The following is a 7,036-nucleotide window of genomic DNA, read 5'->3' on the forward strand; positions in this document are numbered from 1 at the left end:
GGAAAGGAAAAAAAACGTGTTTTCTGTTTTTTTTTCTTTCGCGAGAGGCACGGTTTTTCTTCCGCCAGAGGGACGATTGTGCTTTCGCGGGAGGCACCGGCGTGCCTCTTTCGGTAAAGGAAAAAACGCGTTTTTTGTTTTTTTTTTTCGTGAGAGGCACGGTTTTGTTTCCGCGAGAGGCACGGCTGTGATTTCGTCAGAGGCACGGGCGTTCCTCTTTCGGAAAGGGAAAAAACCCGTGTTCCCGTTTGGTTTTTTCGTCGGTTTTTTTCGTCCGGTTTTTTCATGAAAAAAAAGTTTGTCAAAACCTATCAACATGGGATCTAGTTTTGAAGATCTCGACGCGAGAAATCCAATGGTGAAAGCGGTTCGAGATTTGGATGCACGGTTTAAGAGATAAAACATTTTGAATAAACGGATCTACGAAAAAAGGGAAAACTCACAGGTTGCGACAAGTGGCGCACATGCAGCGTGCCACTTGTCGCAACCTGGGGAAGTTGAAGTGATCTCCGCAAAGAATACTCCTGATTTCATTGTGAAGCATTCGCAGAAGTTGGAGGTGTGATAAAATGATTAGCGCCAGCACTTATAGATGTGGAAATAGGTGCTCGGGTCAAAAAAAATAACAATGTTAAAAATCGCTGTTGATCTCCCTCTCCGACTCAGAACATTCAATAGATAGATGAGCACATTGCGCGAAAAGAACGTCCTTTCATCACAAATCTTGCATGAAAACGAGAAATTTAAAAAATGAATTTGTTTTGCTATTTTTTTTCAAATTTATTGTTCATGGGCTGGAGCAGATTAGCCCAGGTCCGAAACGCTGCACTCCTTATAATCTATTCTTTCCTAAGCTCAAATCATCTTCTATGTAAAAACCCCAAAATAACCTTTTGATAAGTTGTGATGGCTTCATGCCATGTTACCAATGACATTGATTACTCTTTGTCTAACTCATAAGTAACATGCATAGGTTAATGTTTCATAGGAGACAACACCGCAAAGTTTATTAGTTAACATGTTATTACTAAATAGGCAATCTTTAGTAACCTATTTCAACTTGATGATACCACGCGCGTTGTGGCGGGAACTGGTTGCAATACATTCTTATGAAATTGACTATATGGAGCTCAAATACGTGAATTAATAATATCATGTGATTATTTTATAGTGTAAAACTTATTTTCATGCATGGTTGTGTATTGAGGTAGACATTTCTCCATGCATGCATGGTTGCATGTGCATTGAGTATGGTAGTTGGGTGGAGCATGCAATTAAAAAAGAGGGAATAATAATTGTTGAAGTAGCACGTGTGGTGAGATGGCATATCTGCATGTTGAGATAAATACGATAGTGGGGATCAACTTTTTATGTATGCATGATACACATGCAACATTTTCACGATCGATGCATGGGAAAGATTCGCCTCAACTTGGAACTATGCATACGAAAAGACTCAACCGTTTATCCTACTTATATTAAATAATTATCTGATAACTATACATTAATCAAACACAACATGTCATATGTATTTTCAGTTTCAGTGCTCACATTATTAATCCAAATATACATGTCCCATACAACCAAATATCATTGAAATATATTGCAACCAATTTCTACATCAACCTGCAGTGTGTCATCAATTTAACACCATTAATTAATGTCTTTAGCATCTATTGGTAGTGCTCAGTGGTATGGCAAATAGTGGATATTTGGGGTGAAGAGATGATACACGTACCTTAGTGTCTAATTTATAGGTGCTAGGGATTTGAATGCTCTAAAGATGACAATAGTTACTAATCCTAACCCCTAGCAATGATGCAATTGGACAAGGTTTAAAATTTCTAATATGCTAGTGAATCACAATAAATGTGTAGTTCATGTTCTCAAAATCAATTTGGACCATCACATAATATCTTCACTGTTTCAACTTTTATTTTGTTTATCGAGAAAAATAATTACTACTCCTCACCCCTTGGAATCATGCACATGTATAAGTTTAAAAACAGTGCAAAACTATAGTTGTATGTGCAGTAGGACTGTAAAATTTCAAGATGAAATTCAATCAGACTGGTAAGTTTTAAAGAATCAATGTATAGTACTTCTTATCGTTCATGAATACCAAGCTTCATTAGAATACACCCCTCCTCGATTTTTTTTTACATTCCAAAGAATTATACCCCGAACAATTTATTTATGCTTTATAGTTGTATAGCTGTGGCAAAAAATACTTAAGAAAAATTGCATGTGTTATCTGCATGATTCTAACATTTTATCATGTATGCACACATTTGTCAGACCGACTTATTTAAAATATCAATTCTTGCCTACGAAAAGAACAATACCAATTTTACATCAAGGAAAAAATTAATTCACTTCTGTCTATTTACTTGACATGCAGCTGTTCCTGGTTTACCTATAATTGGGAATCTACTTCAACTAACAGAAAAGAAGCCCCATAAGACCTTTGCAAAATGGTCTGATATTTATGGGCCAGTATACACCATAAGGACTGGGGCTTCATCTGTAGCTGTGGTCAACTCAACAGAAGTAGCCAAGGAGGTAATACGGAAATTGCATTTTCTTATCTTTCCTAAATTCAAATTGATAATAATTTCTATTGTAGTAACATTAGATACATTTTGCAATTCTAGGTAACTGTGGCAGTTCGGCATTTTAGTATCTCTCCATTAATTCTGTAACACTCGTTACCAAGTCCATAATTTGTTATGGTTATCTTTGCATATCTTTCTCCTAGAAGACAACATAAAAAAAATGGAATGTTGCTATAAGTGTACACCCCACTTGAAGTTTATAGCTAACGATGGTTATTTTTATCTCTCTCATTGTCTCAAGGTGGAGATAAATAAGGATTCTAACAAGTTTTATTACAAGAAAGGATAAATATGATTTGTTAACTGACCTCCTTTCTCAAATAACTACCCAAAAAAGAACTGAAGTTAAAAAGTAGCGCGACCTACACCAAACATGCATATTTTTTCTTCATTATATTAGTTTTTTTTGGAAAAGGGATAAAAAAAAACCCAGGCAATGCAACGATTGATGCACATAACCTTCTATTATTGCGAGGTCTTAACATCTAACATCTCACATGGGAGTGAACAAAGTACAATAGGCCAAGGGCCCCACGGCCAAAACATGCTAAAACAACCAAATAAAAATATGATTACATGATACCTCATGCTTCACTAATTTTGTTAATGTGTTGCCATCAACATTCGTTGAATATACCCCTGAGCTACCGTCTCTCATAGCTAGGTTGCATCCAGAGTCCATGGGCACCCGATCCTCCTCCGCCGGGAGATCCAATTGGTAGCCTTGAATTTCACCTGCACAAAACTAGTAACTTTCGTTTTTTGAGGGAAAAATTAGGAACTTTCGGAGAGCGGCTATTCTGCATCCGGACTCATCTACACCCGTGTGCGAACAGTAAATTGAAAAAACGGTAAAATAATTCAAAAAATATGGACATTTTTAGGCATCAAAGATGCTCATGTGAGCAAGATTCGTGCAAAATTTCATGGTGTTTGGACATCTGAGGAGCTCGTGCAAAAAAATGGGTGTGTGAGAAACTTTGAGCAATAATACTATTCATAGCCAATTTTATTTTGGTATGAGCTCCTCAGATGTCCAAACTCCATGAAAACTGGCACGCATCTTGCTCACATGGCACTTTGATGCCTAAATATTTCAGATTTTTTTTAAATTTACTGTTCACCAGGTGTAGATGAGCTCGGGCACTATTTTGAATTATCGGAATTTTCGTCCTTTTAAAAACACAATCATTATGACAGTACATATAGCCTAAACAAAGCAATGGTAGCTGCATGGTAGAAATATATCACAGTTGACCGTCTATTTTGAAGGCAATGGTTGCGAAATTCTCATCCATATCTACCTGAAAGCTACCTAAAGCAATATCAGTGTTGAGTCATGATAAAAAAATGGTTGCTACAAGTGACTATGGTGACTTCCACAAAATGGTGAAGCGCTTTGTTATGGCGGGCTTGTTAGGTTCTTCTGCTCAGGTATATAAGTCTAAACTGTTTCAAAGTTATATGATTTATTATACCACCTCTCAAATACGCTTGCAAGTTCAGTCAATTAAGATTTAACAATGAGATATTTGGAGAGGCAATTTTGGGAGACGAGAAACATGATGATGGATAACATGTTAAGCACTTTTCATACATTGGTGACCGATGACCCACATGCTCCTCGGAACTTTCGAGAAGTTTTCAAGGAGGAGCTATTCCGCTTATCGTTGATCCAGGATAGTCTCTCTACAAACGCCATGATTTAATTAGTCTTCCTACACGATAGCACCATACTTTCTGAATTTGAATAGTGAGGATGGTATGATTTAGCGTTCATGCTGCGCTTTCACTTTCAGAGTCTAGGTGAGGATGTAAGTTCAGTTTATGTGAAGGAGTTTGGGCGCGATATTTCGAAGGATGAAATCTACCAGATCATTGTGGCTGACATGATGATATGCGTCATTGAGATTGATTGGAGGGATTTCTTCCCGTACCTCAGCTGGATTCCAAACAAGAGCTTTGATACAACAGTTGCTACCACGGAATCTAGGCGAACCGTGGTGATGCGAGCCATGGTCGATCAACAGAAGGAAAGAATTGCACGCGGCAAGGTGGCAAAATCCACATATATATAGCTTTTAACAGATGTATTTTGTTGCTGGCCCGATTCTCGTCCGTTTGTTCACTGATGAAGTGATGATAACGCACAATCAATTTGTGATATGCAGGCAAAGGCATCCTATGTGGACTTTTTGTTGGCAGGGAACACATTGACAGATGACCAAGTAACGATGCTAGTGTGGGAGGCAATCATAGAGGGTGCAGATACTACTTTGGTGACGACCGAGTGGGCTATGTACGAGCTTGCCAAAAACCCCGAAAACCAGGCAAGCTACTCTTACCCTTCTAAGTTACTTGATGCTCTCGGGCATGCATTTTTAACACCAGATTTCTCATGGCAGGATCGTCTCTACCGGGAGATCCAGGAGGTGTGCGGCGAGGACATGGTCACGGAGGACCATCTTCTTCGGCTGCCGTACCTGAATGCCGTGTTCCATGAGACGCTGCGGCGCCATTCTCCTGTCTCGCTTCTGCCTCCAAGGTTCGTCCATGAGACCACCACACTCGCCGGCTACGAGGTCCAGGCCGGAACAGAGGTAATCTTTTTTTTCTAAAGATACTGCTCATCATAACGGAAGGCATACACTGATCCAAGTGCTGTCTGCTCACAAAAATGACTTGTATGTTTTGACCTTTGCCAGGTGATCGTCAATGTGTACGCGTGCAACATGGACAAGAAAGAGTGGGAGGAGCCCGAGGAGTGGACGCCGGAGAGGTTCCTGAACGACGGCAGGTTCGACGTCGCTGACATGTACAAGACCATTGCATTCGGCGCTGGGAGGAGGGTCTGCGCCGGGAGCGCGCAGGCGACAGGCATTTCGTGTGCCGCCATGGCGAGGTTCGTGCAGGAATTCGCATGGACGCTCAAGGAGGGCGACGAGGACAAGGTGGACACCGTCCAGCTCATGGGCTACAAGCTTCACCCCCTCTACGTGTATCTCTCGCCGAGGAGAGGGAGGCAGTGAAGCGCAGTTCTGGTTTGCTTGTTTGACAGTGGAGTTGGCCAAACAAGATAATATGGGTGCATGTTTTAATGATTTACCTCAACAATTTGTTCGGATTTTTACACTGTTTGCCTCGCGATTATTGCGCCGGAGCTTTTGGGGTTCAGGTCGGAACCAAAAAGAAGACTGTATCACGGTCACCGCTGCTTGGTTGGTTTTCGTAGCATCAAATTATTGCAGAGCAATGTGTTCAACAGTCAATAGTTTTTTAGACAATGGAATCTTTTATCAAGGAACAATGTGTTCAATGCTAGCGACAATCACATACTTTTTAGTACATAGAGGTAGAGACGCGTATATGACATAACTTCTCATCTACTACGGATGTTCTTCTCGACTCCTGTTGGGTTGAGCCCAATGGCAATCTCATTTATGTAGGTTTCGGTTCTTGACTCGTTGCCGGATCTAGAGTAGACGAAGGTTTGGTGATATAGGATGGGGACCGGAGGAAACTTTAGTCGGCTGGTCCGGCCCGACATCGGCGACGTCCCTCAAACATTGTTACCCTTCCTGGAGGCGATGCCGAGATCCTTCCGAACACCTCTGTGGCACCCCGCCTCAGAGCAACCGGTTTACCATGCATTGCCAGCCCAGAGACCTTGTCTTCTGACAACACACAACATCTTGGTACAGAAAACAACGCTTTATTAATGCTAGCGGAACAGAGTTTACATTATTTCAGTTGGCGAGGCCAAGCGGCACACGCGGTGCAGCTGAACAATATGTACATTATTTAGTGAACATAAAAGGGCCTCGATCACGATAACTACGCGGCAGCGGAACAACGTCGTAGCGGAACTCCATAGCACAGGGACACCGATGTGGACACGATCTAGACTCGGACAACACTCCTTTCCAACGGGACATTCCTGAAATCTGGCATGACACGCCAGGTCAGTACATTCAATGTACTTGCAAGCTCACAACAACCATAAACATACTGACAAACAATATCATGACAATTAACCAATTCATAATAATCAACAATATATCCAACATGTTGTGACCATGCTCTTGTGATAGAAGTCCCTCGGACTGGCTTACCAAACGTGATCGCTCTTGGATCATAAACGTGCCATCCTAGAGACATCTCGTGATCCTTCCAGCGATCACAACCACGACCAATATTTGGTCTCAAACAGTGATCCTTCCGGCAATCACAACCACGACCAATATTTGGTCTCAAACAGTGGTCCTTCCGGAGATCACAACCACGACCAATATTTGGTCTCAAACAGTGATCCTTACGACGATCACAACCACGACCAACATCTAGTCCAAATCAACACTATGGCCTTCCCGCCACCAACAATGCAAAATTCATACTTAGTGTGCAAGATTTATTATGGTGTC

At 41.1% G+C, this 7,036-nt stretch overlaps 1 pseudogene; it reads left to right on the forward strand.

Annotated features, from left to right (window-relative positions):
- LOC119368223 overlaps positions 1-5,644 on the forward strand; it is an 8,344-nt pseudogene extending 2,700 nt beyond the window's left edge.
- The last annotated feature ends 1,392 nt before the right edge of the window (positions 5,645-7,036 follow it).

Source organism: Triticum dicoccoides, chromosome 2B, assembly GCF_002162155.2.
Source record: "Triticum dicoccoides isolate Atlit2015 ecotype Zavitan chromosome 2B, WEW_v2.0, whole genome shotgun sequence".
NCBI classification, from domain to species: Eukaryota; Viridiplantae; Streptophyta; class Magnoliopsida; order Poales; family Poaceae; genus Triticum; species Triticum dicoccoides.